Here is a 26,518-nt window from a genome sequence, read left to right on the forward strand (position 1 = left end):
TTAGATCGGAAATTCCCACATGGTTCAATCACACACGAGGTCGGATTCGTAGAACCGAGGTAGCCGCGTTCATCTTGCACGGTCAGCGGAATGTGATAAGCGCGTCGCGAGTGAACATAGTGCTACGTAGTTTTACCAAGTGGTTTATTGTGTGAGATTTATAAGTTTGATTTCTTAATGTGGTAGATTGAAATGTAATCTTGTAATTTCTGTTTTATTTGGTATTGTTTGTTTCAAGTTTAAAGCTCCGTAAGAGAGGCTTTTGTAACATACGTATTACCTATGTAGTAGTATTGAAAATTTTTGACAAAAATTTTGAAAAACGGGGGAAGTGATGTAGCGACACATGTTATAGTCACGTTTTGCAATGTCAGCTTTCTAGTAACTTCCAGTAGCGATCAATGCGCGGACGCTAGTCGTCTCGCGCCCGTCACTTATAACACACTTGTAAAAATGTAATTTGGAAATTATCAGTAAATAGTTTGGCCTCAAGAAATCCGGCATTCGTCATTTACCATCAACCCCATAGTCATCCACCTCTTTATACCCTAAATACACATCGTCTTTTTGCTAGTTTCAACTCGATGACTTTTATTAATGAGTTTCCAATAAGAAAATAACTTATATCGTCTTAATATACACTGCAATTGCTTTCTATCTATTCACACTCGAAGCAGCAGATAACAGTAAAGCTGAGCATTAACGGGCGCAGGAGCGCGCCTCGGGAAGACGTGATGTCTGCCACAACTAAATAAACAAGTAAGTATAATTAATTGATGTTCTAATGTAGAGTTGTATTCGTTGTTTTGTAATCCCAGAGCGTTAGGCCTCATGCACACACAGCCAAGTTGAGAACTGCCTACGGCTACGCAGCCTTTTATAATATAAAAATCATAATAATGTTTTAACGTTTCGATTCGACACGCGGACAAAAAAGAAAACAAAGACAATAATCATTTAGTGAAGGCACGAATTCCAACAGAACACACAGCGCTGATAGGCCGGCGGGGCCACTCGCCTGTTGCTAGACGCATTCGATGCTTTGATTAATTAGCTTTAATTTGTAATAATTTAATTTGTAATGTGTGTGTAATTTGTAATAATCTTTAATAGTATCCTTGTCCCCTGCTGGATATGCCTATGTATCATCCTTAAATAAGTAAATAAGATCTAGAGATGGTACATCTATAAATAAATCTCTAGATTTACTTCGTCTACGGATAGTTGGTGTAACTAAAAATATTATCAGTTAGTCAAGAAAGTCACGGTAAATTATATTATTAAAGTAGCAACATCGCGACTACTTTAAACCGGACTCATTATGATTGATTTCACTCACATGATTCTCTGTCTATCTACTTTTATTTTGACAATTTTAGTTATTGTATTGAAATCTGAGAAATGTGTTGACAAATAAATTACATAGCTAGATAGATCTCTATAAAAAAATTACTTTCGTTAAAATCAAATGTAGAGTGACTGTAAGGAGTGACCCCAGCGGTGTTTACACGCTATCTTGTGGATGGAGGCTCGTAGAGTACCCACGGGGAGTTCTATTTGACGAACAACACACACACACACACATACATACATACACACACACACAACATACTCTCATACATTGTAGCTTCCTATCTTGTGAAGCTTTTCCAGTCGGCCGATGTCTAATAAACCCGGGCATTGATGATTAAGACCAAATAATTATGTTTTCATGATTTCACTCTGGTTGAAATGATTCATGCTTGGTCACAGTGAACCTGTTTAGACTGGAAAATTCAGGTCTCGAATCAATCATCTCAATTATTGTTATATTTATTTCGATATATTGAAATTGCTAGACTAGACCCATCTATACCTACTTCTGTAGAGTAGGTAGGTATAATACTGACATAGGTTATATATAAAAACATTTACACAGATAAATCTAGGCGTTGCCAGTGAAATAACAATAGTTTATAGATATAAATGGGGTCTATTATACCAGATATGGGTTGGACATTAATAAATTAGGAGTAAATAAATAGCTCTGATTCAGTCGTATATGGACTATAAATATTGATTTTATTGCCAGTTCGATTCAGATTGAGATAACAATACGTACATATTAGTAGGTATAAAGTTTACAACAAGTTATACGAGTGGAAATGACAAGTAACGTAGGTACGTGTATGTATTATACTATTATACGTTTAAGCATTCCTGATATACCTTAGTTAAATGTAAATGCGCCGTTAATTATTTAATAAGTTTCTATAATTTAACATCGTTTGTTTTCCATAAAGCTTCAGTTTCGATCTACTTAGTTTTAAGGGTGCCATAAAGTGAGTCAATTTTACACACCCCATAATAAGGGGCTAATTTAACGCGTTATAATAACAGGACCAATCGCCAACAATAAACGCATTGAAGCAACTATTTATTGCACAAAAGCAGTTCAAACAAAGCTCTACCTGTGACTCGTACATTTTAGCACCTACACAAAAACGCCCTAAAACTGAAGTTTCGACAATAAATTAATAACTCATCGAGACGCAACCATCGTCATCAATTATGAGACAAAGGGCCGTCGGCGCGGCGCAGGTACGGATAGAGCTGTTATAAATCTGGGCGAGCGGTCGAGCGGCCACACAGCCAGCCTCGACCGCATTATGCAGTTTTTTTGGTGAAAACTTTTTGCTCGATGGCATTCGCTTTGTGTTACTACTTCCGTCGATTTTTTATGGTGGCGCTAAGGTGGGACAAAGGCGGTAATATACGAGCCAAAATACTTACACAGCGGCGCTTCGCCTTCATCCCTCGAGTGACGAGAAAGTGCACATACCGGCGTGCGTCAGCGCCATGGTATGCGCGGCCATTATTGTTTATTTACTGCTACATGGCTACTGGTAAAAATAAATTAAAACAATTATAGGTGTCCGCTCAAATTGTGCGCGGCGTAATAACTCCACTTATTGCTTTTTTTCTCCCATATCACGATCGTAATTACTTATTAAGCCAGATGTTTTAAACAACATTCTTGCGGTTTTATTTCATTTGTCTTGCGGTGATTATGTAAATTGAATGTTTTCGGCCAAGTTTTCGGCGTGAGAAAAGTTCTGGAGAAGAATAAGCATATGTTTAATTGTAGCTAATATATGATACCAATCGGCGTTGAGAGGTGTAGTCGTAAATAAGTAGAAATAACAAACAATGACGTCACCGGGCGGGTGACAGCGGCCATGATGCACAAAGCGGCGCGCGCAACGCACAATGCGCTCCAAATCTCCACCAACAAAAAAGGTACCGTAAACCGCACACTCGACAATGTGCGTGTTTGTGTTATCTCTGCTTTTGTGCGACCACTCGACCCTTTGTGTGCCTGTTAACTTTCCCTTAGCGCCACAAGGAGCCTCTTCAGCCCCGTGTAATATTTGCCGGGCTCTGTTTGTTCACTGCAGCGCCTAGACAGATTATCCCCATTGTTACAAGTCTAGAAAGGGCCGATACTCACTCGCTTCTGTTCTAAGAATCATAATTACGGTCCGCTTTTATGTTTCACTTACTTAATACTGTAGACTCAGAAATCAGTTTTGTCTTATCAATGGAGGGTTAGGTTCGATCCTAACGGAACCTTAAGTATCGTGTGAATCATAATTTTAAATATTTCCATGTATCCTAGGGAATATTATTTAACCAATACCCAAAATGGAGAATACCTAAGTGTATTAGTAACAGAATGAACACAAATTAAATAAGAATAACTTTGGTTTTTTGGCAAAACTTTCAAACCAAGGCTACGCGTTGATGTCTTTTATATGGGCGTAGTCGAATATAAAGCGCTGCCCGTTCCGGCACAATTAATCGTACTTATATTATGGATTTTGTGTTAGTTTTTTTTGTTAAATATGCTATTTGCATGCATATATTATTTATAATTAATTTATATTCTGATTGACGACTAACATGCGATATGTGATTTTTTTAACCTAAAAAATACCTTGAATCTTCTATCCTTACTGTGGGTAGGTACTTTGGCTAAGTCACATCGTGATAAGCAATTTTATTTTTAACTCCTGTGGTCTAGAGTCTCATTCACTGCCAGATTCAACACTCTATCTATCGATAGCACATATAATTTAGTTTCATACAATTTTGACGTACAAAAAGTTGCATTCTGTGAAAATCGTATGAAAGTAACTGTCGGCTATCTATAGATATAGTTATTTAAACTTACAGTTAGGCTATAGCAAGAGTCGACACAAAAACGCATTTAATTCATCTGCTGTATACATACTTAATAGGACATATAATTATGTTTTTTTGCGATACAAGTATTACATATTATCCATCCTATTGATTTAATGGTCTTTTTAAAGTACAATTTACAAGTTATGTCCTTACCCCAGTATCCAGCAGTACCTAAGTGGTACGTAGGTATTTGGTATACTTACCAAATATTTGGTAAGACTGACCAAAATATGTAAGACTACGACTACCTATTTTGTGAAAACTATGAAAAAAAAACGATTTTTAAAATAGCAGTTTAAAAACATATTTTATGTTTTTATCTGCAGTTCATAAAGTAGGTATTATGCTGGGAATATTGCTTTACATTTCCCAATAAATCCAGACCGTGGCAGTTCAGATCAGTTTAAAATATTCTAGCTTGACTGTAGTCTACATTCACAACCATTGCTAGCTGACCTATTCTCAACTAAGACCTCATAACGACGTAAGGGTAAAAAAATCTATTGCTCTTCTGTAGCGGCTGATTAAAGCCCAGTTCCCAGTGGCTCGTTAGCGATGTACGGGATAATTTCTTAATCTCCGGGAGGGCGTGTGGGGGGTCCCGCGGAGGGGAGAGGGGGGGGGGGGAAGGGGAGAGGGAGGGAAGGGATATTCGGGGGGTCGGGCCGCCATTGAGCGCGCCGCCCGGAGGTTTGTGTCCTCAGGGACTTGCCACATCTGGTCGAATATATTCGCTTTGATCTATTGCTTTTTTTTTAGTTTACTTATTTTGAAGATGCTGGTGCTGTCTTAAAATAGATTACCATGTAAATAATATTATGTATAGGGTGTGATAATAAGTCATTCATTACATGAATCCATTAAACATCATTAAAAATAAAAGTCTAGATTGTATTTATTAAATCACACTTGGCTTGCTTATTTCAGATGGCTATACGGTGAGGTAGGAATCATATTGTTTGCTGGTGTTAAACATAGGTAATTTATAATAATTATGAATGCGTATTTTCATATCGGTCGGATCGGTGTGGTTGCTCCCTCGAGTTATATTGCCCTACAGACATTGATCGCCTAAACCACATAAAATCTAGATGTAAAACAAACATTTTCCTGTTGTAAAAATCTAAGTTTATTTTAAAAAACTCAGAACTTTAACTCTGAACCTAAACTAATTTTAAAAACTAATAGCTAAACCTATTTGGGTGAATATTTATAAATCGCTACACAGAGCAGTCCTTCGTGGGTTGTGGATGATATGTACTATAGTTTAAGAAAGTTATGTGCCTTTTGTTTTAAGTTTGATAATTTTTTTTAGGTCTCGTTCTATGTGTAGAAGTTTGAAGTTAAGTCTAGTAGGAAAGTAAGTACCTTCATGGCTATCCTATGACAAATTTACAAATAATTAAATTTTCGTATGTAATTAAAATTTATATCTTCTTCTATCCATCTTAGCTAACCACTTACCTAATTAGAACCAAAATTAAGTGGCATTAAAAGTACATTTTAATAGGTATACTTGTTATTCCAGTTAGTTAAAAAACCGATCCCTACTTAATGTAACATGTCCATTATTTGTTTTTTTAATCGTGAATTGGATATTTACTACTTTAACGTTGTAAATAGCAGTAATCTTTGTTTTGTTAATGCTTGTTGGAAAGAAAACAAAATTTCCAAAAACGTGAGTAAATATTAGCTCGGCGGACCATTCTTCAAAACAAGCGGAAAGCAGAAAAAAGACATTAACAAGTGGGGTCCTGATGGAGTGGCTCAGGGGAGGGGAGGGGAGGGGGAGGGGGAGGGAGGGCGGGGGTGCGCGGCGGGGGCGGGGGGTGCGCGGGTGCGAGCGGGACGGAGCGCGCCACGCCCACCGCCACCCACGATGCCGTAAACAGTCCAAAACCTCGCACGCATCCATGTATCCCAAATCGAAAGCGCTTCGAGCATCACCCCGTCGCCACCACCTAATCTCCACCCCCACGCCTCAGGGAATAAGACCCAGAATCGCCTGCACCACTTGAATAAGTTATTCCGTGTCGTTCTTGTTTTGTGATCGGGATCATAATGATAAATAACTCGGAGGATAAGCCCAGTTGGAGAATAATAATTGTTTTTGATGTCTTAAACACAACATCGTCTCGGCGAGAATATTGTTAACATTCTAAAACTCTAAACGAGACAATCCGGTTGTAACTGAATATGAATTTATACATCTATATGACTAATGGAATACATTATCGTGGTAACCGATTTATGTTAGCCAAGTATTTTTTAAAGTACGACGAAGGTGACAATTATCGAAAAAAATAAAGTAAACTAAAAGGTCTTTTATGACAAAAGTTATAACACTAATAAAGGTTTTATTGTCAAGGTTAAAGAGCACTTAATCCCGGCTAATAATCGTCATAAAGGCAGTTGGGAGAACATCAAAGTAATTGTGACGCTGAGTGATCGGCCGATCGCTGCAGGGCTCTTCCTAGCCAGCCTCCTGCTACTGTGCACTATAAAATATAACCTTATTACATTACATTTTTAAATTCTTCAGCCTATAGCAGTCCTCGACATAGGCCTCTCCCAAAGCACGCCTCTGCTGGATACGATCTATATAGCTTTCCGCATCCTATCATTACCAACGACCTTTCGCAAGTTGTCACCCCATCTAGCCAGAGGGCGTCCGACACTACGTTTGCCTAGTCGCGGTCTCCCTAGAACCACCTCGGTTTACCCCATCGGTTATCGGTTCTTTGACAAATGTGACCAGCCCTTGAAATAAGGGCAAAGCCTTCTTCATAATACCGACAGGTCAAAAGTCAAAGAAAAGCAACATAACATAATAGAAGAAACGTTTTTCTGGGAAATTTTATCCTATTATAAACTAGCCACAATTAAACATACAGTACCTACCAAATTAATAAAAAATATTGTCAAAACACGATCAGATCATTCAACAATCCGCTACCCATACATCCAAACAACCATGATAGGTGGTCCAAGAAACAAATGAATGCGTCAAACAAATGCAGAATCAAACGTGTGGGCAACACTGACCAACGCCGAACCGCCCGCGTCCATTCGACAGCCTATAATTTGTGCGGATGCACTCCTACACATAATTAAAGGGAGCGTGACGTCCCAACATTCCCACATGCCGGTCGCATGGTCACCGCAAGGACAAACCAAGGAATAAGATAAATCCTCCGTACCGCCATTTTAAGATCGGTCCACATATCGGCGTAAAATGACAATTTTCAGGACGCATGGCAGTCTGTTTCAGGATGTTATTGGTGGTTTTGTAGTTATTAATAATTAAGTTTTATATTTATTACAAACACAAGAAAATAAATAATAAAAACATGAATAACAAAAATACATAATTTCTTCTTCTATAATATCATGCGTAAGAATAAAGACTTTATAGACAACGAAAAGATTCCCTCACCTTCATTACAAGGTAAATAACCCAAGTTCATCATCATTGATGGACATGGACCTACCCTGGGCGACATGGAGGTCAACCGACTCAGGACAAACATGGACCGTCGAAGAAAACATGTGCAGGTGGGGTTACCGCAGCCCTGTCTCCAACATCTGCGCATGTGGTGCGTCTCCACAGACCATGGAGCACCTGATGGTGTGCCCTGGCTGTCCCAACACCTGCACCCGCGAAGACCTCCTCAAGGCCAACCAGAGAGGTATCGACGTGGCGGTTGCCATCGACACGACAAGAAGATGAAGATAATCATTGATCGCATTTTTGATGGAAGGAAACAATTTTCCCTGGACATGAACATACACTCACGCCTTGTACTAATGTTATGTTTTATGTATGAAAAGAGCCATGCTTATTTATTTAGGAAATGGTCACCTACTTTCAGAGCACGAGTGATGAAAAGGTATATTTTTATTCGTTACGGTTCTAACTCCATGACAACGAAGTGATCGAATACCTACAAAATGTAGCGACACACATGATCCTAACTTTAACTGTAAAATATAATATAATGCTAACATAGCAACTTACTTAACATTTGCAGGTAAAAGTTTTGTTTGCAAAAGCGTCATTCTAAGCAAAGACAGTGACTCAGCTCGTCATTCTAAATAACTTTTGTTTTTCGGCATCTACGGCTTGAGGAATTCGGATAAAAAATAAGCTACTCAATACAAACTACAATGGTCTGGTCACTTTTAAGTGCCTACATTTGAACACACTATGTGTTTTCATGCTTTATGTTTGAGTATGTAGGTATAGTGATATGATACAGATTAATTTATATCTCTAATAAGCAAGGAACTGAGACATAAAACCACGGCAGAAACACCCACGATGAATCCCTCCAATTATCGCCAATCCGCATAAACTACTACCTAGTGCTTGCAGGAAGTCTGGATCTAGAATTAGAGCTTGATAATTGGGATACAGATTGTACTAGGTCTCGGACAGACCACTAATAATTTCAGCCTTGGAATATAGTTTAAGCCGAGAGTCTGGATGGGTGCATGCTACTTAATTGCATCACAAATAGATAGGTACCTATGTGTAGTAATAAAATAAACATACATCTGATATAATTTTAGGGTCCCAAATTATATACCTACCTACTCAGACCAACAGATCAAATGTTGTTAAGAGGGGTTTCGTAATGGCGTTGGTACGGCTATGTATGGTTTTAAATTATAAATACCTTAACTAAGGATAAACTTACAGTAAGTACAGCGGATTGTAGAGAAAACTGTGCGCTTGATGAAAATCGCATATTTTTCACCATTATTTGGAGATACTGTATTTGACCCATGCCCTGTCTTCCGCGCAAAATGAATTCTTCGACATTGAAATGGAAGCACAAAATACAAGTCGTAGAAATATAAAAAACATATTTTTTATTATTCATAGTAGGTACCGTGAGATGAGCACAGAAAAACTTGACGATGCGGTAACAGCCCGAGGCAAAACCCCATTTATAATTGATCGAATTGGTTTTTTATTGGACACGAATGATATTCTATTTCCAGTTAATGTGCCGTGTGTAATTATGTGGCTTGTAAATCAAAACCCCGATTATTTGGGTGTTGACAATACGTAATCACAAATGTAAAATTGCTCTACCGATGAGGAAAAAAAGATAATTTAGCATAACATAATACAGTCAAGTTTTTTTTTGTATATTATTGGCGGAAATAAATATAAAAATCTTCGTTGATCGATATTACACCAATTAAAATAAATTTTATACTAAAAAATATTTCAATTTACGGAGTAAAGCACTTAAAATTTGCGAGTGGACACAATATATCATGAAACAAAACAAACATGAAACAAAAAGGTTGTAAGAGCATTCCTTACACACATATACAGGTGGCGTAAGATAATCGATGCCGTCTTCAACAGGAAACTGTTATCAGAGCGGCCACGATCCGCCGCGGAGTCTGATCAGACCACAAAAAACCAACCTCATAATGGATAAGGTGCATTAGGGCTGCCAAAAATAAAATTGCATGAAATCATCGTAAAAATTGATGGGAAGTTTGAGAACCTTTACCGAGACGACGAGTCTCGTTTCGTTGTGAAACAGACGTCGAGTCGCCGTACGTTATTTATTACAATTAATTATTTAGCAATTTAACGTTTTATAACGTCACTGAGGTTAACCGAGTCGTTAAATAATTATTTTCGCTTTTTAGGCCTAATGATTTCTTTATTAGAGGTATATTATAAACAAAACAGTAACGATATAAAGCTACGGTTGAACTTACCGGACATCGGTAACTAGGTATTAATTAAACTTAATGCACGTGTTAAGGCTGTAGCTACCTTGCATTATGCAGTACATTAAGTTTGAATAGCATGGTATATTATGTGAACTTCTCTATTATTTATTACATACACGGAATACCTGTGTCTTAGATTGTATATATCCGGAAATAAACACCAATGCATCCAGCATTAAGTTATTTTGATACAATGTAGTTAGGGCCTCCGCTCACGGGCCACAGCAATACAACGATAAAACTGTAAACTGTAGTTTTCATACATTTCATTTTGTAGCCTAAGTTGTAGTTGTTGTACTTAGTTGCCGCATACAGTTGACGCCTACAGAAAATACGCCCGTTTCTAACCAGAAAGTATCTATTATTATTGTTTTTTTTTTTAAATATAGTGTTTGTTGGTACCTTTTGAAACGAAAAAAAGGTTTTTTTTTATCTATTACTATAAACTTTGTAAGATTTCAATGTGTAAAAGAATGTTGTGTGCTTAGTTTCGTATGTAAATATAGTTACATTACTTACATGTCTTAAAACAAAACTTTGGAAAGCCTTTACGAGCTTGCGTCATAACAACCAGTAACTAGCTATACACCGTGGTAATTGCAGGTATTCTCGGCATCCCTAACAAATTAGATAAGACATAAACTAAGTTCAGACCACCCGCTGATCTCAGTATTTGTTTCTACAATAATTGTAACTATTTCATAGTAAAGTATTCGCTACGCCTTATGATAATTGATTGGATACGTTAAGGCGAAGCTCTTTTAACATCTCGTCTTTGCATGCTTTCAGCTCAATTTGGTACCAGACAAAATATCATGTAACTAAAATCTCGGAAACCATAATGCTATCAGCAAACACGGAGTGACGAGATGCGTTATCAGCCGCGGCAGACGGCGCGTCGGTCGCGCCCGCGCACACAAATAAATGTAAAAAGCTGGCCCGTGCATTAAGGCATAGGTATAAACTTGTAGAGGCAGTGTCAATATTAGCGCGAGCGTTCCCATGGGAACCGGCGCGCCTCCACGCTAAATCACTTCCATGCGATTCCCGCTTTCCTTTTTTTTGCCATTGAAATGTCAATTTCTCCGGCGCACCTACCTACTCGGCAGGGATCAATTAAATCGAAGGTCACCTTTATACTTTTGTGTGGTGTGAGTGTGTGGTGACCTGGGACCACGAATGTTTGTCGTGTGATGTCAGAAGCCGCTTAAGCCGCGATAAGGTAATTGTGAATGCTTGTAGCTGTCGCGCGGATAAATTGCTGCGCGGTGTCGGCGGAATGTCCCGCTTGTAGCGGGAGGCCTATTCTCATTGACAACACTCCAACATCTTGCTCTACGATACTGCACAGATATTATGTACCTAAGAAGGTTATATATTATTTTGAATTTTATTTTTTACTTAAAATTTACACTCTTTCATTCCATGTGTTGCTGGCCAACATTATCAACCAAGCATGGGTGTGATGTGAGATGATACTACTCCAAAACTGCGGTATTTTTTAGGTTTACTTACAGTGCAGTTCGGTGGCGTTTCATGTCCTTTTACAGAATCTCTTCCTTTGACAGCATTCGCCCTACTTTACCGAGTGGAAACGTGAGACCATGAATATCCAATGTAGTTGACGAATATCTCCATGAATGAGGAATGAGCCTGCTCCGGCGGTGGCACCCGCAGGTATACGGCGATGGAATGCGAGATACGCTCCTATAATGATGTTAAAACAAACTGTTAGTCTGTCATTAGTGCAAGTCCGCGTCCAAATGGCCGAGGCCCATTATAAAAATTTGTCCCATCCGTTTCGGCCGAAATTTATGGTTATCGAGCCCGCCCGTTTTTCTTAGGCCATCGAGATTTTATTGCCCATACTTCGGAGTGGGAACCGTGATAACTGAGATTTTGAAATTTAAAGTTGTGATTCCGTGTCATCCTCGGCCGAGGCGGCGGCGGCGGCGGCGGCGGGCACGCATTCTTCTTGTTTATACCGATGTGTGCGAGATAACATCTACAATTTATATAGCCTCGTAATTAGAATGTTCTATCACAAATGGATTGATGTTTTTTGTGCATTCAGATAGCCTTTTTGTTGTGTAATCTCGGAGTCATTATGCATATAATTAGTGAAACGATTTTGGGTAAAAAGTCGCCGATCGCGTCGTAATAAGTGTAGTTTAGGATCAATAAAAGATAAATTGATGATTACTTGTAAACAGTTAGGTATTCGAATTTCTGCAGCTGGTCCATATATTTTTGTAACGTCTGACGTCACTGGTAGTGTTGAGGATGGAGTGGATATTTGTCGGAATGTCTCGTGTGCGACTACGTACCTCGTAATGCATTGTATTATATTATATTATGCGCTTCGGTTCGGAATGCCAGTGCAACATGCAACCGCCATAATCTCACCTACAGTTGCATACAGGCCCTTCATTTAGCCAAAACCGAAGCCTCAACTTGCGACCTTATCGACGGCCACTTAAGAGGTAAATTGATTCAATGTGCCGTGAGGTTAACTTGACTCGATTGCACACAAGCTCTAAACGAGTTCGAGTAAATAAGTTATTATTTCTGCAAATATTCCAGTGCCATCGACATACAAATGTGTTTGAATTGCGATTAAAATTACATTAAAATGGTTGTTGTAAGCGCTTGCATCAGGGATGTGGTGGTGGGGTCACTCTGTCTTTAACAAAGGTCCAGAGCGTTGCCGCTGCTGCGCTAACCAAGTCTCTGGTTGCATGACAGCTTCCGTTAGTTAGTTTTTTACCAAGGTAGAGCAACCCTTCTGGTGCGGCAGACGCGCAGTTGTGGCTTCTGAACCACTCTGAGCTCTACGTCTTGTGACGTCACTACGCCAGGGTTCCGCGTCTCAAGAGATCATTCTCAGCTACACGCATTGTCGTGTTGTTTAGATCTAACGACAAGTGTTTATTTGCTCACGACCTACTATACTACTCGTACCTTCGTGTTATCCTGCGAATGGTGGTTCCTCTATCTAGAGTTCTACTTCCGTATATACTTACTACTGATTTGAGTCAAAAAAAAATCAAAACAGCACTATTGCGCTTAAATGCAGGTCCTAGCTAAGTTTATACGGAACCTTGTCGCACATGCAGATTTTCTTTTCAAATACATAAGTTTATGTGTATTGCAAGTGCAATTACACATATAAGGAAAGAAGGAAAAATTAAGGCAAGCATTAATAGATCAATTGTGATAGCCCGATTTGGATATAAATTGCTTTATTAGTTTATTGACAGTAATTTAAATAGGTAAATAGTTTTTGCAATAGCCTATGAATTATGATAATTATACTGTAACTAAAGGATAATTTATGTGTATGGTTCCTGTCGTATTATAGGACAGGGGCTATGAAATGCAATGTTTTAAATTCTCATTTTATTTAGCCCATTTATTGACAATGAATACTATAAGTATGCCATAAAATATGCTTGTACATTTTAGTATTTTTTAAGTTGGTACATGTATATTTTTGATTTCTGGACAAACTTATTATCTCAAGACCAAATCCAGCTTTTTTGGAATATCAACTACTAACGTATTTAAGGGGCAATAGGTAGTACATAATTTAATTTCAATACTCAATAAAATATTCTGAGGGAAACATCTCATTACCATCAGATGGGCATAATTTACACGAGATTTATTAGACAGGCGGTTAGCCTTATTAGTCACGGTGTCATCGGCGTTAGTCATTTAGTCAAGCCGACAGTGTTTATAGTCATTTGCACTCGCGTACACGACGGTATGTCACTAACGCATAATTAAATGACTATTTTAGATGTTTACGGTTGCTTTTGTGCAAGCTTTTTGACTGTACTTACTACTTTTTAGACCCCGACGAAAAAGAGGGCTGTTATAAGTTTAACCGTGTATCTGTCTGTGGTATCTTAGCTCCCAAACGGCTCGACCGATTTCAATTAGATTTTTTTGGGTCATAGCTAACTTATTTCAAGTGTTGTTAGTTATATTTTATTAAAATCGGCTTAGCCGTTTAAAACTTATGCGATTTTTTGTGTAGAATGTCGGGGTTGCTTAACGTTGTTTAGGTTAAGTATTGTAGGGAAAACACAGACAAAGATAAGACATACATAGGTAGGCATTACAGTTGCCTGTTAGTGAAGAGTGGAATTCTAACACTAGACTCCTTGCCTTTTTGACGCTCTGGACAGCAACCTTGTTTGTTTATAATGTATTATTTTCTGTTTTTTCATATATTTTTTGTAGTATTCTTTTTTTTTCTTTTTGTTTCTGTTTTTATTGTTCAGTGTGTCAAATAAATGTTTCTTTCTTTCTTTCTTTCTACTCTAGACGAGCAGCTGAGCTTTGGATTCCTAGAGCAACATTCTATCTGCATCTCTAAAATTCGACGGCACGGGGCCCTTTAACATTTCCGTTTCACTGGTTACACTCTATATTTCTGGACAGTGGACAATACTAATAAAATGTTAAACGGCAGCCCTTATAGCAGTGACATTATTACTCATCATAATAATTATTAAAATGTACTTAGTGGAAACTTTAAGCGTATGTATAATCGTGTTACAAAACCCTGTTTATCACTTAGCCTATGCAAATGTTGTGTCCTGTTGATTCATCTTTATACTTTATGAAGAACAATAATATTGCCTTAAGGAAATAACACTTTTGTTTTGGAAAACATAGTACTTAACTTGATCCTTTTTTATGGTTTGTTTATATTATTCGCCATCATGATTACGCATATAGCATTTCCCGCTTTTCGAAGATCAAAATGATCAATTATACAATAAAAATATTATATTATGCATATTCAACTGTCGAGATTGGAGATGAATAGCTTGGAGACTCTATTTGACTTCGTCGTAAAACTGTCGAGCTTTTGAACTTTACCTACTCTATTTTTTTGCGTCTATTATGATTATGAATCGTGAATTAAAAAAAATACAGAGTCAAGTTTAATGATTCCCTAAATTTTTATGACATTGTAATGATCAGCGTAGAGTCTTATGCAGCCCTGACATGCTTAGCAAAGGCCCCGTACAGAGCTTCAGCCACTTAGATTGACAATATACAAACAAGATGCGTGTGACACATACACAAAAGCTAAGTAAAAACTGTCCGCATTTGTTTACTGTCAAACCGTTTTAAGTTCAACCTAATGACAACCATTATACCAATGAATAAGGTCACAAATCTACTAACCAACTAATTCAAAATAAGAGCTCAGTGGTAGAAATTGGGAGTTATTTCTCGAGACGTTACTTTTGCACTGACACTCCATCTTTATCATTGTTAATCTAAGTGCATGGCCAAAGGCCCTGAATAGAGCTCAAGCTACACTAACGGTTATCACTGTCGGTGACGTTTGATTGTTTCGGAGCTGTCACCGTGACAGCATGACGGATGGAGCGATGAGGGCAGATAATGAGCCGCTGCGACAAAAACATCACGTCAGGTGCCGTCTTAACTGATCCAAGGATATTTGGATGGATTTTTGAGTTAGAGTTAGGATATAAGTACACACATGTGTAAGTATATCCATTAATAGTCTCGTAGCATATCCATTAATAATTAGAGTGCTCTTCACAAAAATGAAGTTTCAGAATCGGTACGTTCAATATATTGAGATAGAGTAGCAGTTACAGCGCGATAGTTATCGTGAATACGGCAATAGCACGTTGAAATGGAGCCCATTCTCTATACGCCATTTATTATTATTACTCCTCTAAGCACTAGGACTAGAAAAAAATCTCAGGATATCCAGTATGAGCATCAAAAAAGGCCCAATATTATTATGTATTCACAGCCTTAAATGAGTCCAAACAGCTCATTAGCTTATCCCGTCTGATACTCCGTGATCAGATGGCACGCCGGCCGTGTCGTCTCCGGGACAAAACAAATATAAGTGCTAATGATCGATCGAGCCACTCTCGGCCGCCGCTAAATGCTCGAGTTATCTCCGGGTAGGTTCGGACTTCAACTGTTACACCGATTTTGTTTTGTTTCGTCACTGTGTTGCTGTGAGCTTGTGAGTGTTATATTGCCTAAATGTAGGTAGGTGCCGGTGGGAAAGGGGAAGGTTGCTCCTGATGTACTCTCTGTGGGATAAAGTACTAAGTAGTGTAGATTAATGTAATCATCCAATTAACCATTAATATACCTATATGTCCGTACTCGCGAAAATGTAAGGTTTAAAAAATTATAATATGCGTTATAGGTTCTCTAAATTATTTAGAGTAAAATAATCAATCTTTTTGACCGCTAAATCTGAAGCCAAATACCAAACCAACTTATAGACAATCTATAATACTTACTTACAAATGCTGGTCATGCTTAATATATGTTACGCATAGCTGTTAGTGTCGCATTTATTTATGTACTACTATCGGATGCAAAGCAGCGTGACAATTACCGTGGCTAATAATAGACACGGACCACAACACGGCATAAAGGAGTAGGCACACCGGACCACGCAACCCGCGCGTTGATTGATCACCTCTAATTAGACTATTGACACATTTGCAGCTCAGTCTCTACACTCGCCAAGTATGCGACCGGCTAATTGCACAGAAACATTCATCAAACGCTGACTGATATTAAATGTGGAGCGGCGGATTGAGCAGTCAGCAGGGCGCGGCGGGCGCGGCGGGGGCGGGACGACACGCATATTAATGAACGCATTAAGCATTTACCTAATTACGATCCTTAAACAGCAATGGAATATTCAAAAGCCCGGCTTAGGATTCAATTAGCGCTTTAGCCCGTATCGCGGGGCGTGTAAATGCCACCGTCTATCATACGCACTCCGCTATTACATTCAGTACAAGCGATATTAATAGAAGTGGTTACATAAATCTTAATAGTTGCATGTGCTTCGGCCGGATTGGTGTCAGGCGCGTCGCCCGCAAGGTAAACCGACACTCGCTCACGAAAGCTGCAGCGGTGTTTGCGATGCTCTCCGCTTTTTACTTAATAAGCATTCAACAACTAAACAATTAAGCTTTACGAGCATTATCTCGGGTTCTTTCGTAGGTATGTAAATGGTGAAAGTTAGTCAATCAAAGCTGCGTATGGGTACGTAGAAGTGTCAGCGGTATGTGGCGGTTGGTTGCGGTGTGATCGCATCCGCGGGGAAAGGGAAGAGGAATTCCACGGTGAGTGGCGTGCGCCGGCGGCGCGGGCGCGGGCCGGCTCGAGTGTCCAGGGAGAGCCGCGCCGTGAGCTGATTCTGGACACTACAGCTTTTATAATACCATTTGCAGGATAATGTTTTCAGGCCCTTCTAGAGCAGTTAGGCTAAATTAGGGTATCTTTGAGAATTATTGGTAAAATTTTTATCTTATTTAAAAACGCTGAAGTTTTACATCGGTACCGTCATCTCACTCCCATGATTAGACAGACTGGCAGCGCCCCTAAACAACGCAAAATGAATCGCTAAAGTCTCAAAACTATGACATATAAGGTAGCATCACCCAACAATGCATCTCGCCTGCAGTTTCTCCGTCGTGTCTAGAATCAGTGTCAGCGCCGGCATGCGTGTCGCGACACCGCCGGCGACACCCGACACCGCTGTCCGCAAGGTCGGCTACCGTGCGCGGCTTCGCTTACTGTTGCTGCCCATCGGAAGAACCACGAGCGGTAAAGATACAGGGTGCAGTTCTGGGGTTCCGGTGATCATTTCTATTCAATGGACGGGGAAGACTTACATTATCTCCATCCAAGATGAAAAAATATTATTAAGTAAGTACTTAAATCAATAATTTTCATGTAGTCTACAATTCTATTATATTCTAATCTCGGTTTAGTAACGCTACGCGATTTTGTAATTAGCTTTTGGGATGTTTTCTAACGGAAAACACTGGCTGTAATCTCCATATTTTCCTGTACCCCATCGAGAAGGTTTTCAATTGCATTGCTTAAATTTAAATCAGTTACATCATGCAGCCCGTGGTTATGCTAAAGCGCAACACATCGCAGCTAGCTTAGCTCGTAGCACTTACTGGGTTATCATACGGCGGTGATTGTATTGCAAAATGGGAACGCACGACCAAGCGCAAGTAACAGGTGTATAACTATAGTACAACTGCATTATAGCTAGGTACGGCTTCCTTCGAGTGAACTTATGCAAATGTTCCTTACTGACAAACAATATAAATGGAAATATACGAAGTGGACGCGTAAAAGTGACAGCCAGGTTCGTAGCGGCACAGTGCAGCGCGCGCGCAGTGAATCAGCTCTTGTGAACTTTGTACCCAGTTTTCTGGGGTTGCGTTAACAGGCTGCACTTTTTCCTGCGTCTAATGCGTGAGACGTAATATTTATTGTAAATTAGCAATATCTTTATATACTTACTTGTAGTTATATTGCGTATACGCTATGCTACAATTGGTACATTGATATCGATACTGTAACTCAGGCAAGGAGGGCGCGGCCTGCGTCGCGGAGGACGGGGGGTAATGGCCCTCATAATCATCCAGATTTACGACGTTAAATTGAAATGAAATGTCGCATAATATAATAAATACACCCCGTGGCGCGTCCATCTGCGCAAAGCACTCCATCGCGAGTGAATCATTTGTTTTGCAGCTCATTCTCGAGGCAGATTAGCATTCTTTATTAATGTTCGTTGTCAATAAAACAATAATTGACGGCGGCGGTAGTCGTATGGGACAATATAAATTGGTTAATGTTGTTGGCTACGGTGTAACTTGATCAGCAGGACGGAACACCTGGCAGGACCTGGAGGGTTACTCTATACTGACGAAAAACTATCGAACGAGAGCTGTCGTACAATCGGCACGTTTAGTACAACGAGATAGAGTCGTATCTCGCGCAGGACCGCTCCGAAACTGAGTTTTTCATCATATAGAGTGCGCCCCTGGCTGGCCCGACGCGCATTTGTTACCATCATTATAATGACCAATTCTAAATGGTCTTCTACGAGGGTATCGATTACTACAGGAAATGTCTCTGGTGTAGCTGGTAGCTATGGAATTAGAATTACGACTATTCGAAGATATTACATCATCCTCCTATATCTTTATACCTACTTAAGCTTAAAGGTCTTGTTCGTCCTGAAATAGAAAGGTAAGTATACGATATTCTGCCGTAGCAGAGGGAATTACTTACCATTAAATGCAACTTCACCCACTTTCTGTACTTAAGTATATAATTAAATTGTGTAGAGCCACTAATCGAATCCCTGGACTGAATTTTTCAGAAGTTCATACTTCATGTGAAAATCGTATTTCGAAGTTCAAACTTCAAATCTGATTAATTAGTAGTCCTAATTGAATAATAAGATAAGAGAATACAGAACTGATCAAAAGGAAAGGCTAGATATAGGCTTACACAATTTAATATAGGTACTTAGGCTACTTCGCTGATAACTATGTAAATAATTTAAATTTTTCTGCATAAAAATGTACCTACTTTAAAAAAACTACATTTTCTACATATAAAATGCACAAAATTCCTCTAATTGTGGTGCTTAAGGGAAATACATATGACAACTTAATATTATGAGATAAGGGAGTGATGAAAAATTTCATAAATACACTCACGGGCAATGAAAAGTTTCCCCTGAGAAAATCACCAAATTACTCCTAAACAGAAAAGTCTAGATTAATGACGCCTTCTGCAACATTGAACAGAGGATCAGGACATTACCAAATAAAAACGGTAATATTTTGTTGAAACTTTTATTAAATCTGAAAAAATTGGGGTCGTTTGGTGTCAGCATTTTGTGAGTGGAACTTTTTCATTGCCTGTGAGTTTATTAGTAATGTTAAAAAACATAATTTAAAGTAAAATATGTACAACTATACCTAAGTACTCTCCAGTACTACTTAAATATAATTGCCCTTTTACCACCAGAGTGAGCTTCATAAACGTTAATTGTGCGTTGAGTGAGCGGCAGACAGGCCGGCGCGCGGGGTCACCCTAGCTTACGAAACAGTTAGTTTCGGGCCGCTTTTGAGCTTACCACGACTCTATCTTGTTGCACTAACTTTCCGATTACATGAAAGCTCTCCAGAGCTTCGTAGTGAGTTAAACAAGAGTAGCCCTCAAGCGCAGGCTCGGGCGGCGGGTCAGCGACCCTGCCTTTGTTTCCACGCAAAAACTTACAACAACCAATATTATAAATTATAACCAACCATTTATTCGAACGTTATTGTCGATCCTGCGATAACTGGATTGAACATTTTCGGTCAAAGTTGACACGATGTTCGCCGGAGCCGTCTAACATTTCAACATTTAAGTAATTAAGTTCATCAGCCCATTATCTCGTCTTGAGCGTGAGTCCGCCGAGCCCATCAGAGTCATTAATTTGGCGGGTTCAAGGTTCCCTCGTCTATCGATTACGATTTTATCCTCGCAAATGACAAATAACTTATCAATATTTATGATTTTTACTGTTTTTTGTCGGGTCGGGTGTCGGCCAGGTGGTGTTGGGCATTAATCGTGGTTGATATGGCTTTGTAGATGACAATCGGAACTGGTTTTGTTTATTTTTAAAGTTGTAAATGACGCAAGTGTGAGAGTGCAGGTGTGGTGTGGGAGAGGGCAGACGGAACGGCACGGGGCGGCGGCGGGGCTGGTGGCTACACGACATGGCCACGACACGGCACAGCCACGGCACGGCACGCAGCCACGGCACGGCACGCAGCCAGCAGCGGCGCGGCCTCGGCGCCCTCCCGTCTGGTCGCCGCGCCGCGTCAGCCTCATTATCACGCTCGAACAATCGACAGACGCTTTCTACTATATTATACAACTTTCAATGCTACTGTATATTGTGCTCCGCTCAAGCTCGCCTCGGCCACGCACCAAACAAGTTTTCCAACTCAAAGCTCTCCGTTAACACCATCATTATTATTATCTTACCGTGACACTCGAAGCAGTTTTCAAGCTTACATTTCAATATAATATCGAGTTCATAAAAACGATTGGGCAACACCAATCCATCATTCAGTAACAGCGTCCACACCATAAATAGTTGAATGACAAGACGGGCTATCGGCATTCAATTAGACGTTGGGAACAAAACCCAGTCTTCGGCCCGTCTCATCCACGGAGCGAGTACCCGGGAGCGATGCTCTCTTGTTTGTCCCCCCCCCTCCCGCGCCGCGGAGCCTCCCCCTCCCCCCGCAGCCCTCGAGAGCTTCCCTCAGCCTCCCACGTTCACACGCCGCGGACCTGTCCTTAAGCAATCGAACTGCTTAAGCTCTTGTGGACACAAATACTTATCATGTTTTGGGGATCATTTAGCGATGGACTCGGAGGAATGCGGAAGCGACAAAGTGAACACTTTTTTGGGATTTGACTCCATAAGGCCCTGAAAAACTGATTGTTGTTTACTATGTTATTTATGTACTCATAGGTTCAGAACTGCATCTATAAATTTGAAATGAGTTACCTAGTAAAAACAAAACGCTGTGCGTTGTTTCTTCGACTGCCAGGTGAACAGACCTGCTCCTCCATACATATACTACATGCCCACATTTAGATAAAGCCATATCTACACATCTGAGTTTATAAAGTGTCTTATACGGGCTCGGATAAGGTGTCGGCGACGCTTCGCGGAAGCCGCGGCGACCGCGCGTCTGCCGCCGCCGCCGCTATTTATAAACCAAACCTGCCCGGCCGCTCCTCACGCAACCACCGCTAAAAACATATCCCCTACACGGCTGCGGTAAACATGCACTAATCGCAATTACCTATGCAGGAATCCACACGGCAAACACCATAGTGAGTCAGATAACTATGAAACATCGGAATGCCGGCACATGACGATATATCAACAAATCGATGAAGCCCACGACGGGTTAACTCTTGAATAAATATTATTCTTGGCGATCAGCGTAGTCGGTGAGGCGGCGGGTATGTGCATAGCTGATGTTGGACATGTTTACGCAACAGTGTTCGGGGGAGAGCGCGCAAACACGAGGCTCAAACACGCTACCGAGCACTCTGTCCACCGGCCACCGGTCACCGACGTCGCGGGGACATCGGGAACCTTGAGCGGAGGGCGTCGGGCCGTCTGTTGGAGGTCGAGTCCGCAAATTGGCCGACGATTTAGGGGCCGCTCCTAAAAACTGGACAAGGTGAGAAGTGTTAGACAAAGGCTCATCGCACTCGGGTAATTAGCCCGCTCACGACGGCCAGTAATTGCAGGTGCGCGCCGCCCCGGGCCGACACACTCTATTATTTATTTACATCCGGATTCTCGGCCCGGAGATTCGAAATTCAAACTATTACAACCTGGTCTAGGTCACGGAACGCCGAAAGAATTTGTGTAATGATGGCAATTTAGAAAATTTGCTCTGTTCGCGATCGCAGGTTGTAATGAGTGGTTGTTGGGAGTTTTTTGGTTGTGTGTTGGTGCAGGTGAGGAGGTGAGGAGGTGTGGAGGTGTGGAGGTGTGGAGGTGTGCAGGTGTGGAGGTTGGAGGTGTGTAGCCGCAGGTTCCGGCGCTCGGCGGCCTTCGACACGACCCGCTGCCACTTTCACTCCGCCGACACACGCACCAAGGAAACTGACTGGAGGTCATAATTCGTCTAAACTTGTAGTAGTATTAGTTACAGTTCGCTCCAAACAACTTCATAAGTCTGAGGATACACTTGTGTGTTAAGTCAAACTAACCCACCGTCAATCTTTGAAAAAGTGTATAAATTGTTAGTTTGACAAGGTATTATGGTGTACCTAATCACTGCCATCTTCACAGCTATCAAGTTGTTTGGACCGAACTGTACCATTTTTTTCTATTCATAATTATTTAAAAAACCAACAGCATACTTCTGAAGCCCATCTCCCTATCTTTACATTCAGTCTACATTTTATTATAAAGGGAATATGTTCTAAAGACCAACTAAGCTCAAAACGTCGTATCTAATGTTCGCAGCTCGATGTATCGCGATGTTCACGCGCCTACTCTTACCACAAATTGTAAATCAATGATATGAACCAACACGGTCAGGTGTTGTCACCGCCGTCATCCGGACGTGCCTTCTTTTTCGAGAACTACTTACATATTTTTTTTTAATAAATAGTATAAGGATTCGCTTGGGGTTAACAGAACGTTTTTGTGTGTAATAAAGCTAACATATAGTAGCAGTAGTATATATACCAGCTAATAATAAATATGTGGGGGCATCTCACACACGGCCATCCGACCCCAAGCTAGGCAGAACCTGTGTTAAGGGCTACTATAAGGTTGATGATTTTTAAACTTGAAAGTCGATTAAAAGGTGTTGGTCTATGAGAAACCACCAGTGATAATCAGATTCGCATCATTGGTTTTAAGTTCTATCTATGTGACGCAAGCATGGGACCCATTAGTGTGGACCGATAAATAGTCACTCTATACCCTACATTCCTACATTATGTAGGGAAAATGTTTTCAAGAACTTTGTAACCCATATTCATACTATTTGGAAAGCTCAAAACAAACAGTAAATATTATAGAAATGTTTAGATTAGTTGGAGTAACTCCGCAGTTCACAGGCGAGAAGCAGATGGCTCCAAGGCCACTCGCTCTGCTCTCATCACCTCATACATCGAACATAACACGAGTACTAGCCAGCCGCGGCTGGGGTTGCCATGTAACAATAGTTTAACCCAAGCTCAAAACTATGTAATCATATTCTGTGCCTGGAACATCATGCTAGCCTAGCACAAAAGCTAATGCTAAAGCTAATGTTAATGCTAAAGCTATGTGTTCAAACGTGACAAAAAACAGATCCACATACTCTACTGTAACTAGTTTATATAAAACATAATAAAAGTTTATTTTAGCAAATTAATCCTAGTATCTTTTCGGGAGATTTACTTTTTGTCTGGTCACCCTCGTACCATTTCGGCTCCTCTGATCTCTTCATCCCGCCGATAGGTTTATAAACGGTAAAGCTGAATAAACGATGTAATCGTTTACCGTAATTTGTCTATGAGCGTTGGCCTGACCTCTTTATTTACTTTCAGCTGTGCTCGACACAATCTTTGAGATTATAATATCTGTTACTTTCCTATTTCCTAAGACGCTTCTTCAACGACGGTGGATATAGGTCTCTTCAAAAGAGCACATTCTATTGTCAGCCTTCCTAATCTAGCCACTAATCTATCCACTGCCGACTAACCATCTAAGGTCACCGGTCCAGAGACTGGAGAACGATCCAACTTCATTTGCCTGTTCGTTGTCTTCAGACCTCGTTTAACCTTTGTCATAGGTTCTTCGGCAGATGGTCCTACTAACTACTAACTATCCAAAAGAAACTAAATATATTAAGTGCGATTCCACCAGCCCGTAGAAGACCAGCGTATATGGTTCAAGCTTAGCAAGGTAGACACAGACCTTTCCCAAAAACAGTCTATCCAAAACAGCTAGATACTGAAATATGTAAGCTACTATTTCGAAAAGCTTTTCTTTCCAACTGTACACAGTGTTCACACAAACACACTCACAGTACATGGCTCAACGGCCGCGGGCCGAGTGTCGACACGGCATTGCGCAGTAAGGCCGCACCAAGGACGCAGGTCGTTGTTACTAGCCCAAAATAAATGATGTTTATGTCTAGTACCCCCTCTCCTACCCCGCACCATACCCCGCACTTCCCTGCCCATCGTGATCTCAAAAGCTCTCATTCTCATCGCGAAATGATCGATCATTAGCCTCTATGGTAACATCGTATGATGCCAGATTGATTCGAATTTTAAATTGAAGTTTTTTCTTTTCTTTTTTATAGACAACCAGTCTGTTTTCTTCAGCCTAAAGTTATGTAAGTGGTGTACCTACCATCGTAGGATTCGTACGTTTTGGAGATGGATGAAGTGTTAAATAGTAAAATTTTCATGGTAGTTTACGGTATGTGCCGTTTTGATTCAGTTTTTTTCCGCTGTCAACGCAACGGTGCTAAATAACGCTAACATGTACTAAGGGCTCCGACACTCTCTTAAAATTTTCAGTTAGTTCAATTATAGCTGTTAGATGGTTAACACAAACCTTGGAGGTGATCTTGAATATTTTTGGTTATTTGTAAAATAACACTAAAGGTGAGATATAGATACTTATTAGGTGTTGATAAGATTAGTATGTTTTAGTTTTTTGATAGTCAGCATTTCCAATCTGATAATATATATTGATCTATTTTTACGACGTTCACAGCACACCATGTGCAGTGGTGGAATGAAAACCGCTTTGTTTAAGTATTTATCTGCAGGCGATTGCATTTTTGAACTGAATTTGGTGTGGTTAATTACTTATAGTATCTGAAAAACCTGTACATCTATTCGTCTATACATTGAGTTTCCACGGAAACATCCTCAAGCTACAACTTATTGACATTCCTAATTACTTAAGCTTAATTTAGGTTTCAAACCTTGAAAAATTAACGAACGGGACCTGACATTCAAGCTATAAACTAAATAAATACTTACAGCCAGATAGAGTCACAGAGTTGCAGTTAGCGAAGAACTCTGAAGCTAAGGAAAAACTAATTTTAGGAGAGCTGCTGTCCTACCGACGACTCTATCTCGTTGAGTTAAACGTGCCGATTGCGTGACAACTCTCGTTGGTTCGTTTTTGTAAGATAGTGACCCAGAAGGGTTACTCTCTACTGACGAAAAACAAACGAACGAGAGCTGTCGTGCAATCGACACGTTTAATACAACGAGATAGACTCGTGGGTCGCGCAACACCGTTCCGAAACTTAGTTGTTCTTGCTTCCGTTTTTCGTCAGCTTTTCGCCATGTAGAGTGACCCTCCGCTGGCTCGGCCACGATGTGCAGGTGTCCGGTTCTAAATCATCCCGTTACTCCGCCGGAGACCGCTCCACTCGACATTACCACATTGTTACACTAATTAAATTATATAAAAAAAGCGTTACGGTGAAAGTCGATACTGAGGAACAGCGAGGCGCGTGCCTCCGCGAATGGGAAGAGTCAATAGTGGAGTGAATCGCTAGCGGCCTCTAGTGGCCCGCTTATTCCTATTTTAAATGGAAATCCCTTCGTTAGTTAATATGGCTTTATTTAACTTACTTATAGCTACCTAACACGAGAGCGTCGTAAGATTCACAAGTTTTATTTCTAAAGGCCTAGTATTAGCCTACAATGTAACTAAATAGCTGTATATATACATATGCATATGAATAAATGTAAATTCCTAACCATTTCTCCATCGAACGTATCTATCTATCGGATTAGTTCCACGTAACGAAGACATTACACAACAGATAACAGAGCCCATTGACAGAAAGAAAATTGTTTTGTTTACAAGGTATCGTGCAAAATTGGTAATGCTATATGAGTGGAACCTGCTCAATTTGAGCATACCGGGGATATCTGAGCCTCAAGCGGTCGATGCCCGCGGTGCGTACACTCGGACTCATAATCACCATCACAAAATACCGTATCCCGGTATGAATAGAGGGCAAAGTCGTGGCGAGAAGGCAGCTTCGTCTGAGGTGGATGAGACAACCAGAAATGTTGGTACTTGTTGCTTCATTGCCCACGAAATCTGTCACTAAAAATA

Source organism: Plutella xylostella, chromosome 12, assembly GCF_932276165.1.
Source record: "Plutella xylostella chromosome 12, ilPluXylo3.1, whole genome shotgun sequence".
Classification (NCBI taxonomy): Eukaryota; Metazoa; Arthropoda; class Insecta; order Lepidoptera; family Plutellidae; genus Plutella; species Plutella xylostella.